Source organism: Ornithodoros turicata, chromosome 1, assembly GCF_037126465.1.
Source record: "Ornithodoros turicata isolate Travis chromosome 1, ASM3712646v1, whole genome shotgun sequence".
In the NCBI taxonomy this organism is placed as follows: domain Eukaryota; kingdom Metazoa; phylum Arthropoda; class Arachnida; order Ixodida; family Argasidae; genus Ornithodoros; species Ornithodoros turicata.
In genome coordinates, this window is record NC_088201.1 from 115,955,696 (window position 1) to 115,975,089 (window position 19,394).

General features: G+C 44.2%; 1 protein-coding gene and 1 long non-coding RNA gene across 7 annotated transcripts in view; both read right to left on the reverse strand.

The window, feature by feature from the left end:
- The window catches only part of LOC135383925 (uncharacterized), a 104,354-nt gene that overhangs the window by 51,436 nt on the left and 33,524 nt on the right, over positions 1-19,394 (reverse strand). The gene's annotated exons all lie outside the window — the stretch shown is intronic.
- LOC135378555 (uncharacterized) lies at positions 3,390-10,571 on the reverse strand. Of its 6 annotated transcripts, XR_010418467.1 has the most exons (5): positions 10,197-10,571; positions 9,603-9,633; positions 9,205-9,404; positions 7,830-8,037; positions 3,390-4,423 (listed from the first exon to the last, which is right to left on the reverse strand). It is a non-coding gene; the product is annotated as an uncharacterized LOC135378555 (long non-coding RNA). The 6 variants fall into 6 exon arrangements; XR_010418466.1 differs by lacking the exon at positions 9,603-9,633; XR_010418465.1 differs by having other exon boundaries at positions 9,205-9,633.

Consider the following 19,394-nt stretch of genomic DNA (forward strand, 5'->3'; position numbering starts at 1 on the left):
AATCAAATTCGTCTGAGACGGTCCATTTACAAACAGTGACTTGCAGACAAAGTCAGTTGTTATTTCCATCGCAAATGCATGCAGCAATATGGGAAAGCAAACTGTCTCTCTTTCACTCACATCAAGAGCTACACATTACTTCAGGAAGACATGAAATTCATCAAACCAGGTCTCAGCTTAGTCATCACTCGTGGCTAACAAATATCCTCTAGCTCCTAACTCACAGTTGTAAGTAATCCCACACTGACAACCATAGATGTGGAATAATGCAATAGCTTTAGTTCATGGTTCTAACATGACATTGTTCTAATATATGACAAACCATAGCTATATGGATGTAACATCTTTATTACAATTTTTTTCTGTGGGACCAGGAATAGAAGGGCAACATCTGTTGCGGGGGTGATAACAGATGAGTTCCCTCCTACTCCCGTATGCCAACTCTGTAATGAAACCTTGTGACGGTGCACACCCCAACACCATCGCTTCATTAGAGAGACCAATCCGTACACATTAAAAAAATTCAACCATAGCCAAAAGGTAGCGTGTCAATTCCATCATCACAAATGAAGCGTTTCGTATCCAGTGGATTGAGGGCTATTTTTGTCACTGACACACTTTTGTTTACATTGTCCTTGTGCACAATGAGGTTCTGTTTAACTTTATGCATTGTGCCCTGCTCGAGAGCATTCGTATACACAGAGAAGTGGAGTTTTTGTGCTTCACATTGTTTAACACCCTTAGCGCGATTGTACTGCTTTTTGCTGCACAGATCGAGGGCGTACAGCTTTGGCTTCAGACAACAGAAGCCAAGAATGTGATCACGAGGAAGCTCATTTTTAAACTTTCCTAGTACCATCCTGGTTTTTGTCGAATAGAGTGGGTGATCAGGGTCATATCCAGAGTTGTCTAGATGCTCGTCAGCTAGTTCGTGGAGTACTTTATCGTCACTCAGCATCACAATGTAAGAATCAGTGTCCATGTATAGCAGTCGTGTATCAGGGGCTACACGGAGAAGATGGTTATGATAAAAATCAAACATCTTCAGCTTAGACAATTCCAATATTGTGAAGCCCAGGTACAGCGGTTGCTTCATGCGAAGAACAGACTGACTAAATTGGAACAAGATGACGTGAGAGCTCAGAGGGCGGAACTGTTTCAAGTTTGGTTTACGTAGAAGCTTCAACACTTGCTCATCTGTTACTGTGAGGCGACAATTTACGAATTTCCTGACTTGCATACATGTCCTGCCATATACACTATTAATCATTAGCTTTGATTGCTGTTTCTCAAATGCGTTTGTAGCTCGCTTCCGAAGTTCGTGATTGAAGTCGACATAGGATCGCAGAAAGGGCTTTTGATTGAACTTGAGAACCCTGTGAACTTTAATGAGACGCAACCCCAATTGCAGATACAGTTGCAAATTGCGATAGTGGAGAAAGTACCTCTCTTTATCAAATAATGTTAGCAACAGTTTTGCTTCGGTAGCTTTCTGTGGAAGATTGAACTTCTTCATGAGCGCCTTCTGATAGTCTGACAATAGCTCATAACGAACGGACATTTTTTCAGGGGCAACGGGAAGATCTCTGTGGTGTTCATGAGTTGCTCGGTCATACACTAGGTCTACCTCAAGAAAGTAACCCACAGGGCTATCATCTCGTATCTGAGCTATATCCAAGTTAACAATTTCCTCCTCAGTGAGCCACTCAAATCCTCCGTAAGGCAATGGTTCTCTCATGACTGCTCCATACAGGCCATTTACATCAATGTAGTTAATTATTTTTTTTTCTTTTTCGGGATCAAACTGTTCTGTTCCTGGCACATTCGCAGTTGCTTTTCTCAGGGAGCACTGTGTGACACCTCCTCGTAAGCCATTCTCGATGAGCAGGTACGCGTTGGGGTCGTTAATTAGTTCTAGTTCTACCTGACTCATTTTTAGTGCACAAGACATGCTTAATCCTGGAAGGGATACAAAATGAAACGGTTCAATCTTGTGCACATCGAGTGTCCACTTTCGAAAGTTCTGAAACACATCTGCTAAAAGCAGTGTGTCTGTCAGAAGGTATAAGTCCGAATACTCTCCAAGACTCTTGAGCCGAAATTTTTCATACACATTCTGCGCGTGGTTGTAGTCTTGTTCACTTACTTCGGTTCCATTCAAAATGTTAAAGAACTTATCTCGAGGTGGTAGCGAAGGCTCATCATAGGCTTCAAAACTGGTGACAAAGTTATAACAGAAGACCCCCTTACGAACAACCAGCTGAAAGTGTTCCTCATTTGGAAAAAACTGGCGAAGGCATTGAAAGTTGGATTCACCTTTATCACGTAGATTTTTCACCAGTGTTTCAAGGCTTGCGTTCAGAAAACTCAAACTGTCCAAGAATCGATAAGAGCCGATGTCAATTGCTTTAAATTTTTGACAGCTGGTGGCAATCACGTTGATGTCTGACTTCTTAAGCAGATGTAAATGAGACAGGAGAAAACTCATGTCATAGTTAGCATTATGTGCAATGATTGGAATCTTGGGTGGCACTCTCAGTTTCAGGTTACACGTCTGACATAGTGTTTGTCGAAATTCTCCGCTTACATGGTCATGGTCTCGAACTTTTTGTCTTTTAGCAAAGGATTCTTTGCAGATATTACAATGAGTGGCTGCTGTATGTTGACGCTCATTCTCTTCAGTCATTTCTAGAGGTGCAAAAGCATGTATCCATCCTAAAATTTCGTCATGCAATTTCCGCAGCAGCTCCATAAATACTGTGACACAATTAGGACCACGGAAAAGATGCTTTTGCAACACGTGTGAGTCGGATGCACGTATAACCAAAAGGCAAAATGAGGAAGGACAGTGATCCTCATACACGTTTGTTTCCTCCAAACAAGGTGACAAAACACTTTCAAAATCATATACACAGTAGAAAGGGACTTCCGACATGAGATGTTCCCCGGCAAATGCTACCGTCTCTCCCTTCTTAGGGTAAATTGTCTTAGCAACCTTCTGATGCAAACACATCTTTAAATGATCACTGAGGATTCTGTCTGATGAGAAGCCCATCATACACCTCTTGCAATGAAACCGTCCGCTAGGTTGAAATAATCCATTAAAATTTGTGATAAGCAGAAAATGAGAGTCGATTAGCAACAGATCCACATGTTTCTCACGCTCGTCATCGACAACCTTGATGGGGTACAGAGATTTGTCTTCCCTTTCGTAGGCGTACACATTGATACTGATACCATTATTTTTTTCGAATGCTTCAACCTCTTTTGGGAAAGCTACCGGGAATGTTTTCGGAAAAACATACTCAGAAATATATGGTCTGTACGAAGATGCCCTACGCCTGCGATAACCAGTAGCAGGATGCAGTGCAGCTATTACAGACAAGGCAAAACACATGTTCTGCTCATCTTCATGCAAACCAAAGTCCACACACAACAGAGAACGAAACTTATGCTTCAATTCTTGCGGTAACTCAAACTGGGCACATCCAATCAGTTGAGGCATCAAACGTCCAATGTTCATGATACAGGCATGAATGCGAAAGAGAAAAAAACCTGAACCTTCTACTTCGAGGTTTTCCAAATTTTGTGCTATTTCAGCAGTCACTTGAGTGATAGAAGGTTCTACATCTGCCTCTGACCATACTGTCACTACTTTGGAAGGCACGAAACTAATTTCGAGCTGTAACTCATCGTCTGGCGTGTGACGACCAAGTTCCACTTTAAGCAATACAAAATAGCGCAGTGGGAAACCAAAGTGTCGTAAGACATCAGCAATGTACTGTCTGTACTCGTGAAAAAAGGTTGTAACATCATGTCCGCTAACGTCCCTGTCGTGTAAATGTAGCTCGAACCGATTAGTATAGTTTCGCAGTGTGCACAAAGTCTCACAAAAAGGAATGCAGGGGGCTTGAAGATTGTGAACATTTGCCAAGTGAATCTGAAGACCTAATGCTGTTGCATAATACTGCCGTTCGTGCTGGGAGCATAAGTGACACGTCACCATATCTCATCACTTTCTCTTCGAATTGGTGAAGATAATATCTGGCGAAATGACTTTTTTACCATCTTTGGTAAACCGTTCTTTCTTCTCCATTTTGAGATTTGGAAGCAGTCGCATTTCCTCTAGCTCTTCCTCCGACAATTTTTTGAAGCGTCCAGGTAGATACACTTTCACTGGCTTGTCGTTTTCCATGCGGAGCTCCACGTATACGGCCTCGCCATACATAGTGTCAATTTTCTGAATGTCCAGCACTTCGAACTTTTCGTTTTTGGGTATGTTGCTCATTTTCTGAATTTCACCGTCACCACATTTTTTCAGTTTATCCAACTTTTCCATGACGGATGACATAGCTTACTTGTGTTATGGAGGCTTCGCTGTTATGTTGACAATTTGCTTTCTCCTCTTGCTGTATAGAATGAACTGAAAGAGAAGAATAGATTTGTAAACTCTTACATCTTCCACAGGAATATGTAACACACCTCCTCAGTCTGACGTTCTGAATGAAGAACCACTCTCTATGTCCGCTCTTATATAGCGATTGCATGCAGCTCTCTAACATGTGTGCACAGCCTTGAACGTCTACATCCTTGCAACGTTATACGTGAAGACATGTTTCAGCGTGTCCTATCTAACTTCATTGGTCTGGTAACTAACATACCTGCATGCACAACCTTGAATGTCTACAACCTTGAACGTGTGTACTTCGACTTTGGGCAAGCTTAGAGCACAGACTTGTCTTTGCTTTTTGTTGTAACCTTCCATTATGGAATGCTCCTGGTCTGATAACTAACACGGCTGTGCGCAACCTTGAATGTCTACAACCTTGAAGGTCTGTATTTCAGTTTAGCCAATCTGAGAGTAATGTACAGGCTCGTCTTTGCTGTAACCTTCCTTTATGTAATGTTGTGATTTCATAGCATGCTTCATTCGTTTGCAAAAGATGGCTGAGGTTGGACCTTATAAGTTTACCACTCCGGTCTCAATGACCATATCAGGTCAAAGCCAGAGTGGAAAGACGACACTTGTTACACGTCTAATTAAACATAGAGCTGCTGTCTTCGACAAACCATTTGATCATATATTGTACATATACTTGTACAAACAACCAATCTTTGATAATTTTCCAGAGGTAACCTTCAGTCAGGATATTCCTAGTAATCTTGATACTGTAAGAAATTCTTTAATTATATTTGATGATTGCTTAGCCGACAAACAAAGGCTCAAAGAAATCTGCAATTTTTATGTAGCTGGCTGTCACCACCTCAACTGTTCAGCTATTTTCATAACACAATATTTATTTATTAATGATCCTCTGTATAGATGCATTCAGTTTAACAGCAGTGCCTTAATTTTATGTCGTTCCGCCCGCACTGCGGACCAAATGCAAATACTTTCACGACAACTGTTTGGTCGAAAGAAAAGTGAACTACTGCCAAGTATATATAAAGATGCTTGCAAGAAACCATATTCATACCTTGTAATTGACCTATCCCAAAACTGTTCAGACCAATTTAGGGTGTGGACTAATATATTTCCAGACGACCAGCGACAAATAGTATATAAAACATGAAACGTGTCAAGAAGAATATTCATTTCCTTCAGTTGCTTGCTGATGCAAAGTTGCCGGAGCAACGTTATTTTCTCCTGGAACATGCTACGAGAGAGCAACTAACTGCTATTCGAGAGATTTGTATGAATCTTTGTAAAGGAAACATTAAGGTAGCTCCAAGAGTGAGAAATCAGTTGCAACCTTATGCAACACCTATCCGCTTTTTGGCAAAACGAGACACTACAGGAGTGAGGAAAGTTCGAAAGGTATTGCAACAATCTGGTGGTTTCCTACAGTTCCTTTTGCCACCTTTGCTGGGTCTCCTCTCGACTTTAGGTGGAAGGGCGATAGCAAAAGCAATCGGAGTGTAGTCGATGCAGAAATACGAGCTTGTGCCTTACCGGGAAACCCCCATCCCACAGATATTGAAGAAAGATGAACCAGACGATATCAAAGCAAAAGAGATAATCCAATATCTTCACTCCTTGCTACATCCCACTGTGAGTGAGAGCACACCTACACTGGGTTCAACAACAGCGAGAGAAGAGGAAACACAGACCGAGGAAAAAAGTAATACTGTCGTTGATTTCATGAGCAGTGGCTATAAAATCAGATCAGAAAACCTATTACGTCTTCTGGAACCAACGATCTCATGGGATAGGAAAACATTTCAGATAATTGTCGACGGTGAGCGAGTAGACAATACTAATATAATTGACCTCGTATACTATCTCGTGACGAAAGCAAGAAATGTTCAAAGACCACCCTATTTTGATCGGATTTTGCCGCTATTGGTCAAGCTAAACTTACCAGCACTTATTGTGCACCCATCTCGTCTTCAAAAACATACAGCAGAGAAAACTCTGGCCACTCCTTCACCTCATTCCGTAAGTGAAGCTTCCACACCTCGACGTGCGTCACCACCGCTCACACGAGCCGCGAAGCGCGCACGACAGCTCACATGGACACCGTACTGAACTCCGAGGAGAGAGGCTACTTCGAAGAAGAAAAAATACTGTCACACTTCCCTCCAAGACATCATAAAAAGGTATTAGCTATGCTTCAGCTGATGACAACGGTTCTGGCTTACGACGAGTACGGAAGAGTTATCTGTCACGGAAAGGTGGTGCCACACTCATCTATTGTTGAGCTTTTGAAGTACGAACTTCACAACAGGCAACCTCCCTGGATGAGAGGAGACGTTTCAGCTACAATCAACGCTTATCTATCACTCGATGCTCTTAGAGTTTGCAGTAGGAAGAAGTACTAATGGCAGCCTACTATGACCCGCAACATGTCGGCAGCTTTGGTGGAGTGCAGAGACTTGCTCGAGCCATAGGCGAAAAGAAGGACAAAGTCACTAAATTTCTGGAGACAAGTGATGTGTACAGTTTGCATAAGGAATACAAGCGACCCACGAAGTTTCGAAAAACCATTGCACTTGGACTTCGTGAACTATTCCAGGCTGACCTAAAGGATTTGCAAAGTCTAAAGAACCAGAACGATGGTTTTCGCTATTTGCTCTTTTGTATAGATGCTTTCTCTCGGCTTCTTGCCATTGTACCTATTCGTAATAAACGATCTCCCGAGGTTATTCGAGCTTTTAAACTTGCCTTTAAAAGAATTGGGACACCCAAGCTTTTGCACACAGATCGTGGAACAGAATTTACAAACAAGGTGGTACAACAGTTTCTGAAAGCAAGGGGGATCCGGCTCATCCATACAAATTCTCCTATGAAGGCCAGTATCGCCGAGCGATGTCAGCGAACAATTGTGACCACACTGTACCGTATCTTCACATTCCAGGGTCACAAGCGATATGTGAACATTTTACCTCAAGTAGTGAAAGCTTACAACAATCGCGTACACAGATCGCTTTCTGCCAGACCAGTGGACGTAAAGAAAGAAAACGAGCACATTTTCCGAGAGAGACTGTACCCCAGCCCGGTTGGACCACCAAAAAAGCCGCGCTACAGCGTTGGAGACGTAGTGAGAATAGCAAAATACAGACATCAGCTAATAAAACGTTATTTAGGGTAATTTACGTCAGAACTCTTCGTGGTGAGAGCGATCAAGTTAGGGTATCCTAACACGTACCTATTACGTGATCTTAAAAATGAAGACATCATTGGTGGGTTTTATGAGAGTGAAATTGTACGAGTGAGAGAGGTTCCAAAAGTAGAGAAGATCATAAAACGACGAGTTAGAAATGGGAAGCTTCAGTACTTGGTTCAGTTCACTGGCAGTCTGGACAAGAAGTGGATCGCAGAAAATTACCTTGGTTTGTAATGACCAGTCAAGACAAGTCAGCCGCCGATGACACAACATGGCCTGAGGTTGATCCTCGGCTTGATGGCGCATGGTTGTCATCATCAGACGCAGATGAAGAGCAGCCTGTGCTAGGTAGAGATGTGTGTGGCAGATGGAGAAGAGGTTACACACACGAATTTCGGATGCAGCCTGTGTGTCGTCTCAAACACGTCTCCTACAAAGAGATATTGGAATGTGGGTTAACACAAGTAGGCAAAACTTCGCTCGTGGAAGCTTTTAAAATTGTGACGGATATGGTGTTGTTTCAAGCGCTGCCAGATCAACCTCCTGACAGGGTTACTTGGAAAACTGCAAAAACAATGTATGCCAGAGTTCACACCGCCTGTACGTTTGCCTCGGAATCACCTTTTGCCTTACTTGCTGAATGGTCACGTCACGTGGACGAAATTTTGACATATGCTGACGAGGTTGACGCTATGCATCTTGCTGCCGAGAGTCTATGTTTCATGGAACAAGCCGAGTCTGAAGGTTGGCACTACTTAACAGGCTACATCAGCAAGCTAACACTTGACCTCTTCAAACATCGACTGGTGCACAATGGAGCATAAAAAAAAATAATCACCGCTCATGTATCAGGGAAATAAAAATGTACATTTGTACTAAGCCCTCTCATTTCATTGTGAGTGAACAGACATGGATAGATGTTTGTGTGTTCTCTTCTCCGTTGTGTGGCACACGTTTTTGCTTGTTGTGGTGATCATCGAGCTAACGAAGCTTCCATCCTCTTCCCTTCAGCTTCATCAGGGCAATTGCAGCAAAGAAGCTGAACTGGAAAAATATGTTTATGTACATTCGTGCCCTTCTGACTTGCTTGTGGTACGCATTTGGAGTGAAAACGGTAAACCGAAGCGTTCTGGTGTTACCCTAACACGAAACGAAACACGCCAGCTGCAAAAATGCTTAGAGACAGCCAATCTTACAAGGACCTATTACGATAACGAATGCTCAGATGTATGCTGTTTGTGCTTAGAACGTGAGTTAAAACTTCGCCGCTGCCCAGGCAACATTTACTCTCTTGGCAGAACAATTGGTCGACATCACTCTGGCTATGGAATCTCACTATCTAAAAGGGCTGTGATCTCACTGTCCTTGTATCTAAATAAAAAAAAAATTAACTGTTTGCAAACGTTTTCACTTCCTGTGATGGGCTAGGAAAGCATTCCTTAAATCACAAAGACCTGCATGTCGCCACTGAAAGCGAGAGGCATGAAACCTTGTCGTTCCTCATATTTGCATTTCCATAAATGACTTGCATGTTCATAGAAAAGCATTATATATAGTATATGTATTGCAAAAGAGGAGGGCAAATCCATGTACTTACCACAGTCTGTCTTTCCAGTCAAACACTCTCACGGAGAAAAAAAATCTTCATCTGGAATCCCGAGTGGATTAACTTGAAAAAAAAAGTTTTCCACCTCTTCTCCATTGTATAGCACACATTTTTGCCTTGTTGTCAAGGAAGATCTCAAACTCTTCCCTTCAACCTCTTCGGAGTAGTTACAGCAAAAGAAGGAAGATGAACTGGAAAATATGTTTTATGTCAAAGCAAAATCAAACGATAAAAAAAAAACACCGTTTCGCTAAGTTTAAATGCAAAGAAACATGCAGTAACAAGACTGAACATTTCCTAAAGTAGGCTTTCCCCCAATGCACGTAGGAGTTGGGTGAAGACTAGCTACATCTCACAAATGAAGGTAGACACATTCCTTTCTTTCTGACCTGTTTGCCATTGACGTGCAGGTGAAGTGTTCTGTTGTTACCCGAACATGAAATGAAAAAGAGAAGCTAAAAAAATGCTTAGAAGAAGTCGATCTTACAAGCCCAAAATGTGAGATGACCCTTCAACCTCGTCGGAGTAGTTACAACAAAGACGATGAACTGGAAAATATGTTTTATGAAGAACCAAAGTCAAACAATTAGAAAAAACACCGTTCCGCTGAATTGAAATGCAAAGAAACAAGCAATCCAGCAAGACTGAGCATTTCCTAACGTTGACTTCCCGCAACGCACGTAGAAGTTAGGTGAAGCCGACTTGTAAATTAGCAATGTCCTCCAAAACATACAACGCAATGCAATGTCCTAAATAAAAAAATAATGTTGTACTGTTTGCAATCGTTTATTTTTCATTTCATCTACTGCGATGATCTAAGAAGGTGCACTTTAAAATCACAAAGATTGCATGTCGACAGCGGGAAGGAATGAACCTCATTTCTTTTTTTCTTTCACCTACATGCATTCCATAAATGGCTGTGACCTTGCACGCTCACAGGGGAAGAACTTATAACAAGAGAAGAGAAAAAAGCATGTACTCACCTTAGTCTGCTTTTCCAGTCAAACACCCGCACGGAAAAACCTGAGCTGGAATGTCAAGTGAATCCACCTGAAAACAATCAAGTGGCATTCACTTGACATTCCAGCTCAGTCCGGAAAGCGTTGCGGACGAACCGTCTTATATAGAAGTCGCTTCGTTTGCCTATGAGAGTGCAGCGTCGACCGTCTCGCCCCAAAGACGTGATGAGGAAAGTGATATTATCGTTTATCCTTGAGAGGTAATTACGGCTTTACCCGGGCTGGCTCGCTCTGTTCAGAAATCAAAGCAGTCAGCATGGAGGTGGCTGTCATTAGTATACTGCGTCTTTTTTTCTTCTTCTTTTTCCTGCGGCGCAACATGTATCGCATAGTAATTATTTTTCCTGTCTTCGAGCTGCAAAGGCGACACCGGCTAGAGTAAAAAGGTACGACCTTTATCCAACGAGTTGTCTTATATGCAAATGCTTGCTATTGCAATAACATCGTGTATCTTCGAGCGTTTATTCGACTTGCTCGCGTGCTCATGCAAATCAGCAGAAGAGATATCACAGTCTGAGTGGAAACAGCGTGACCTTCAGCCATCCCGTCGTCTAATATGCAAAGCGTCGCTAACGCAACAACATCTTAATGGAATACGGAAAAAAGTGATCTTATCATTTCTCGAGAGTTAATCCGTGTCGTACACAAAACGGATTAATAGGGAGAGGTAGCCTGGTCGACTACAAGTCCAAGCATGTTTAATGAAATCTCTACAATGAATATCATGATGCTCCCCCATGATGCGTCGGATGTCGAATTTCGAAGCGGTAAGCCTTTTGCCGGTTACACGCCCTTAGCACCCTGTCCATAATCACATCTCAATACTAGCTACGCCATATCCTTGCAATTCGCAACGATGTTGTGGCGGCGGCCGGTGCATTCTTTTTCTTTTTTCGATCGGTTGTCGAAGATCAGAGCTGTAGGCCTTCTTTTTTTTTTTTTTTTTCGGTTACGCTCTTAGCGCTCTGAAGTTTAAGTATATACTGTCTCTTCGCACTTCGGAAGGAGTCGATTGGCTGATCAACCATTTCCATTAGGCAGACGATAGCGAGGTGTCCTACTTGTCGACTTTAAACGTAATAAGAAAAAAAAAATATTTGAACAATGTTGTGCCATGTATGAATCGAGCTATCGTTTTATCCTTGCAGGGATCCAATAAACAAAACACAGAAGCCGACACTGAAGATTTTTGTTTAAGTTTAATTTGTACAAGCTTTCACGTGGAGGTCCACGCTTCCTCTGTATTTTGTTTATGAGATCTACAGGACTTGACTCCCCTCTTCGTATACGCTTTTGCAGGATCGAGTAAGAATTGTGCAACTATCCATAAAAAATTAATCTTCGTAATCTTATTATTATTATTATTTTTTTACTAAGATCCTTAGATGGATGAACGGTTATGGCACATTTCTGATTTCATAACTAAGCTAATTATTCATTGTTAACGTAGTTTGTTTAAAACAAGAGGTATATCATTCTGATGGAACTACACAATTAAGATGACATTCAGTGAGTGCATCCTACAGGCAAGCAAAGGGGTTGGTGCCCCCACGTGGTCAGCCACAACTGGTCAGGTTTAAAATCTGCGAGAGGGTGGAGGTAAACTTATTAAGAAGTATAACGACAGCTTCGGGGGCTGGTTCAACCGCGTTTGAGAGTAAATTGATGTAGAACTGGTCTGCCATTTTTTATTGTTCTGACTAATCTCCGTTTGCATGCACCGTTTTTATAAGACTGAGGCGCGTGCCCAGTCTTAGTTATTTACATAGTAGGTGTGCATGCAAACTAATTATAATAAGAAGCGCGTGTTGCACGTGCGAGGGACTTGCTGGAGGCTGGCTTACGATATGGGGGGGGGCTGGTGCCCACGTGGTTAATTCCTCAGATGACACAGTGAGGTCGGTATCACTCTGACGTGGTTTACTCCAACACAGTAGGGCGTGCACCTAATTATAATATTAAGAAAGGCATGTTGCAGGGATGGCTTACCAGATAGAGTCGTGAAAGTGGGCTGGTGCCCACGTGGTTAATTCCTCAGATGATACAGTGAGGTCGGTATCTGTGGGCTGGCGCTCACGTGGTTTAGCCCTAATTAACATTCGCAAGAGCGGGATGGGGCGGGGACGGGGGCGGTCTTGTTTGTTGATGCTAAATACGCTAGCTAGCGTATCTAGCAATTGTTTTGCTAGATAGGCACTGCTAGGTGGGCTACATTTCTAGACTACTACATAGCTAGCGTAACACAAAAGTCCACAAAGACACTCTGGTCTATCAGGCGTAGCCTGAAGCATGCCTCCTTTCTAACCGAACTGACTTCTTACAAAAGCCTTGTCCGACCCATCTTAGCCTAGTCCGACCCATCATATGTGTCCACAGTCTGGGATCCTGGGACACAGTCTAACGCAACTCTGCTCGAGCGTGTACAACGTCTGGCACTTCGATCTATATTTCATAAGTATCAACGTAATACATCTGTCACATCCCTTTACGCCTTAACTGATATCGAACCACTAATTGCTCGGTGCTCACGCGACAGGCTTAAACTTCTTTATCTCATGGTCAATGGAAAACTTCGTATGGACATCAACAAATATATCTCGCGTAACGAAAATAGGTCAGTGCGATCCTGGCATAACAGCACGTTCGTTGCCCCCTTTCCTGAAATAAATGCATTCATGTTTTCTTTTTTTCGCGCACAATAACAAACTGGAATGCACTAGCGTACGAGATAACAAATGCTTCATCATTACATGCGTTCTCATCAGCCATCGACCCACAGTTGCTGTAAAGCCCTTCCTCTTTATATGTTGTGGTGCTTGTTATAGGTTTTCATTACGCTCTATTCTATCTATTACTGTGTTTGAATATTTTTTGTTGTTGTTGTTTGCTCTTCATTTATACATCCAAAACATTGTAGTCTGTTCCTGCTACGGTCGCCAAAAGGCGATTAGCAGTATATAATAATAATAATAATGTCATTTGTGACGTCACAGGTCGCTCCTGGATAGTGTTTTCTATACTACTCTCGTGTTTTCTGATGTTCCAGTGTTGAACATTATGCTGTCTCATGCATTGGATCCCGTGAGGTTCTTGATTCCTTCTCACCCTCTTGAGGCACTAAAAGCTGTGCATAGTTGAGGACGTCAGAGGAAAACACATAGGTCAGCACAAACAAGGTGCACATGTCAGTTTTGTCTAAGCGTTCTCAACTATGCACTACTTTTAGCGCCTCAAGAGGGCGCTACGTAAAAGCACCTCACGGAATTGAATGTCTGAGACAGCATCATGTTCAACAGTGGAGCATTAGAAAACACCAGGTGTGTAACACCAGGACACATGCACCAAAAGTGCCAGGAATCCTGGCGTTCAACATGGGACAAAAGGTGTTGTTTTTGTCTATTTGCTTTCAAACCAACTGGTTTCGTTTTGGAACAAAAAATAAACGGCTGGCAGTGTTGCGCGCGTGGCTTCGCTCTTGCTCGTGCTGCACAGTCAGTGAACGGAACTCGGTCAGAGCTGTCGTCTAACACGGTTTATGGGCCTAGAAGTCGCCTCAACCTGAATCAACGTCGTAGCGATGAACCTGGCATTAGCGATCAGGTTTGACGTACATTGCGATGGCTGACGAAGCTTTGAAGACTAGCCATATTGAGAAGCTACAAGGGTGTAACTACCCGACCTGGAGGTTTAAGGTGAGCCTCTATTTAAAAACGAAGGGATTGTGGACTGTTATCGAAGAAACTCCACCGGCTGCAGCGGAACTCTAACTCCGAAGAACTTGGGACAAGAACGATCAAGAAGCCCTCAACATCATACTCCAGACGCTCTCAAGCAGCCAGACTACGTACGTAATCAACCAATCAACAGCCAAAGGAGCATGGGACCGTTTGGAGCAAGTGAACAGAGGACGGATACTAGAGAAGAAGCTGGCATTACGGCGAGAGCTCAATTCTATAAAATGGACCAAACAAGAAAATGCAGCTCAATACATGCAGCGTGTCGAGGAACTAGGTGAACAACTTCGCGTTCTTGGCGACACCGTAGATGATGCCGAGGTCGCTTCCATCGCCATACAGGGGCTGCCCAGATCATAGCATGACGTAGCCCGATCTTTCGATGTCTGCCCAGCCTCGAATCTAACCCCCGAAAAAGTCAGATATGCCCTTTCCCGAGAGGAGCAACGCCAGACCGATAGCGGGCCCACCGATGAGGCTGCCTACATGGTCCAAAGTTACCGTAGCCAAGGTTACCGCACTAAAGACCTTGGACGTCTCAAGTGCTACAATTGTGGAAAGCCAGGACATATGGCGAGGAATTGTTTCTCCCGCGATAATGAATCGAGGCCTTTTGCCTACCGTGGACGATCCCGCAGACGTGGTCAAGAACAGACATGGACGTCAACTAGAGGCTTACCATTACCACGATCAACTGCAAAATTTGCAAGAGGAGACGATGCTTCCTCGTCAGACCGAGATTTCGCCCTGCGGACCACGCCATCCTTCAACCCTTCCAGACTCGCTGAGTGGTCGATCGATTCTGGGGCAAGTGGCCACATGACTGGTTGCAAAAGTGTACTGCGCGACTTCAGAGAGGTCTATACGAAGAGAGTGGTCTTAGCTGACGGCTTCGAAATTGATTGCACTGGCGTGGGAACTGTCGTGTTCAGCGCCGCAACAAATGGGCAAGAAACTAAGCTGACCGCAGCGGATGTACTCTACGTCCCTACCTAGGATGATAATTTCATATCTGTGTCCAAGTTGACCGACAAGGGCATGGATGTAAACTTCACAGGACGAGACTGTACAGTGTACCGAAACGGCAACTTCGTTTTTGGAAGAGAGAAGATTGCAGGAGTTTACAAGTTGCGAGCACGTGTTGTCCCACCAGGAGAACAGGCACACAAAGCAGCTGATGATACAGGTCCCGGATGGCACCGACGCATGGGGCATTTGGCCTACGACACTCTGACCTTGATGTCATGTAAAGAAATCGTCCGAGGACTCCCCGATTTACGTCAGCTGCAACATAACCCCTGTGAACTCTGCGTACTGGGAAAACAGACTATACAGCCCTTTAAATCGTCCGACCACACCCCAAGGAAGAGGGTTAATGAGCTACTTCATATGGACCTGTGCGGACCTTTTCCGCCATCACTTAGAGGCAGCAGGTATATGCTGGTCATTGTAGATGATTGCAGCCGAAGGGTCACGGTCTATTTTCTCAAGAACAAGTACGAGACACCTTCCATGGTGGCCGCTGCCATAGAACAAATGGAAACCCAGACCGGTGAGAGAGTCCGGAGGATCCGCACCGATAACGGAGGGGAATTCGTAGGGACCTGGTTGGATGAATTTCTCACAAGTAAGGGCATTGTACATGAAAAAACCGTTCCCTATTCTCCCGCTCAAAATGGCGTTGTTGAACTCATGCATCGGGCACTTGTCGACACCACACGAGTCCTACTTCTGGATGCCCAGTTACCTGACGAGTTCTGGGCAGAAGCGGTAAACACTGCGGTACACGTGCGAAACAGGTGTAGCGCGAAGATTCTCCAAGGAGCAGTCCCGGAACAGGTTTATACCGGCCGAAAGCCAACAGCAGCCTATTTTAAGGTGTTTGGATGCCAAGCATATGCTTGGATCCCACCGCAACAGAGAAGCAAATTGCAGACGAAGGGCTGGCAAAGTATATTTATCGGTTACTGTACCGATTGAAAGGGATACCGACTCTACGACCCACAGGAGAGGAAAGTCTTTATTAGCCGGGGCGTACATTTCTTCGAGCACAGCAAGGGCGCCAAATTGCTGCAAATCGGCATCAACAACCACAGACCTACACCAGATGACTTTGCCATCTTTTATAATTCAAACCACAACGATGTTGAAGATAGCGTAAATGATCCGGAGCCACCGTCACTACCAGCAGACGACCCCGACAACAGCCCTGATGTTGACAGCCACGCTGACGCTGTCAGCAGTCCCTCAAGCAGCAGTTCCACATCCACAGAAGATAGCGTACCGTTACGTCGAAGCAGTAGACTATCACGCCCCCCCCAGCGCTTAGAGGTGGACCAATCACGGAAGAGTTACTGCGAAACTGAGCACCTACAAGACGCTAAAGAATGTTCGCCAACTGAGTTACAAGAGCCGTCTACCTACAAGGAAGCGTTAGCCTCTCAGGATTGCACAAAATGGCAAGAGGCGATGAACGATGAAGTGCGCTCCCTTCACGACGCGGATACATGGGTGCTAGTCGACAGACAGCCCGGCATGAAAGTTATAAAATCCAAATGGGTATATAGAATCAAAAGGAACGAAAAGGGAGAGATACAGAAATACAAGGCCCGCGTTGTAGCAGTAGGCGCAAGTCAGGTGCAAGGAATCGACTATTACGAAACATTCTCTCCGGTAGTCAAACTCACAAGCCTTCGAATGCTGTTGGCGCTGGCGAACGAGGAAAATATGGTTATGCGTCAGCTAGACGTTAAAACTGCATATCTACACGGAATCCTCGAAGAAGAAGTTTTCATGGAACAACCACCCGGCAGTCATACGACGTCGGACAAATTGTGCAAACTCCTGAAATCTATCTACGGACTTAAGCAGTCCGGCAGAACATGGTACCAAACGTTGGACAAGACCCTGCAAGGACTGAACTACAAACGACTTGAGTCTGATAGATGTGTGTACGTCCGTCAATCTCCAACTTCGAGAGTTTTGTTAAGTGTCCTATGTGGACGATATGGTAATGGCGGCTGACACCGAGGACGCACTAAATGAGGCCATCCACTCACTCAGCCAAAAGATTGACCTAAAAGACCTGGGTGAGCCGAAATTCATTCTAGGCATCGAGGTCAATCATGACAAACACAAACGCCAGCAGCAGAAGTACATAAATGAGGTGTTGAAGAGATTTGGTATGGAGAACTGTAAACCAGTCAAGACGCCAATTGAAAAACCCCAGACAAAAAAAAACGGATGGATATCAAGGGCCTAGTGTCGACTGCAATACAGACAGGGAGCAGGGTGCCATACCATACCAAAACCTCATAGGAAGCCTCATGTACCTAGCACAAGCCACGAGACATTGCCTTCGCCATAAATTACCTGAGCCAATTTAACAACAATCACAACGAATCACATTGGAAGATGGCGAAACGTGTGCTCCGTTACCTTTCCGGAACCAGAACCACAGGGATCACCTACTCAGCTTGTGGACTGCCAGTCACTGGTTACACAGACGCCAGCTGGATTGAGGACGGGACCGGGAAGTCACGAAGTGCTTATACCTCCATTCTGTCAAAGGGTGCGGTCAGCTGGAAATCGACCAGGCAACAAGCCGTAGCTCTTTCTACGTGCGAGGCCGAATACCTTGCCTTAACAGAGTGCATGAAGGAAGGCAAATGGATTAAAATGTTTCTGGGAGAGCTTGGGTTCCAGAAATATTGCAACCGGGAACTGGAGATATACTGCGACAACCAATCGGCGATCAAGTTGGTAGAGAATCCGGTACACCATCAACGGACGAACACATTCAACTAAAATACCTCTACGCCCGCAACGAAATAGAGAACAAGGAGTTTACGGTGTCGTTCATCTCTACAGAACTCATGGTCGCCGATGCTCTCACAAAGTCCGTACCACATGCAAAGAATGTCTTCTGCGCTAGAGGTCTTGAACTTCGTTTTTAATGACTCCTGGGTGCTGCTTAAAATACACCCAGCTGGTTTGAGTGGGAGCGTGTTGTTTTTGTCTATTTGCTTTCAAACCAACTGGTTTCGTTTTGGAACAAAAAATAAACGGCTGGCAGTGTTGCGCGCGTGGCTTCGCTCTTGCTCGTGCTGCACAGTCAGTGAACGGAACTCGGTCAGAGCTGTCGTCTAACAAAAGGCACAGGAACACCAGATAATTCTGACGTTAACACCACAGCAGAACACATAGAAATTTCCCAAATTACACCAATCATTATGTGTGTTTTTTTTTTGCTTTTGGTTTTAATAAGGATGGCTTGATGCCACTGAAAGTTCCGATCACCTGAACGTCTGATCGATATTCGTCTATATACCTTCACCCATTATATCAGCACCCATATAACATCATATTATCACCCATTATAACAGCATCATTTACATTCCAACAACAGAGCCACACACCGATCTACGCCAGGGCCAGGGAGCTACAGTTTTTTTTTTAAATTCTGTGTTAGCGCCGCGAAGCAACTGCGGCTATGAGTGACGTACAGATGTGGACAGATGGAGAAAGGACAGCAGGAACGAGTGGGTGACAGGGGTTAGCATGTGTCCTTGCCGACATCAGGGCCAGCTGTGAGTAGTATAGATTCGAGCCCCACAAGAACCCCTTTTTTCTAATCCAGTTCTACGAATTTCTAATCCACCACCCAATTCTAATCCATGTCAAGCCACTTCTAAGTCCTCTAGTTGGTTGGTCACAGCTCCACCTTTTCACTCTGACTGACCGGTCCAGGCTCCACCTCTTCATGATGATCCAATTTCTATGTGGTTGGCTACACTTCATTGCCACAACATCTGCTCACTCGCTCATAGACACCAAAATGATAAATTCTATTCAATTCTAAGTCTGCTCATAGGCTTCCAAATTGCTCACCTATCTATTGGTGCGGGGGTGGTCACTTGCATTCATTTCTAAAACCTAGTGATTGACTAGTGATTGGCCTATTGGCTGCCTCTCATACATGCTCGATAGACTGATTTGTCACTTCCGCTCTCTAGTTACTCGATCACATGCTTTCAACTGCATATTGCTTGATAATTTCAACTGCATCATAGACAATCACTCATTGATCAATCCCATTCATTTCTAGGCCAACCCACTGTTTCATCAAAAATTGCTTATTGGTCCGGGAGGCCTTCCTTTTTAGCCTGGGCGACTCTAGGCAATGGTTGGGGCAAAAACACATGCTAAATAGTTTTCAATGTTTCTTGAGTACATCATGGCAGTATCAGATATATTGTAGCTCTCCCTAGGCACCTCCATGGATGCTGTACATCTCCGCTAACATCCATGGTGTTCTTAACATAGGTACTATGTGGATCACCCAGGCATTCGTCCTTCTCTGTTCATAGCCCAGAGGCAAACCGCAGGAGAGAACAGTATGTGATAGAAGCATTAATTCTCTTCCTGC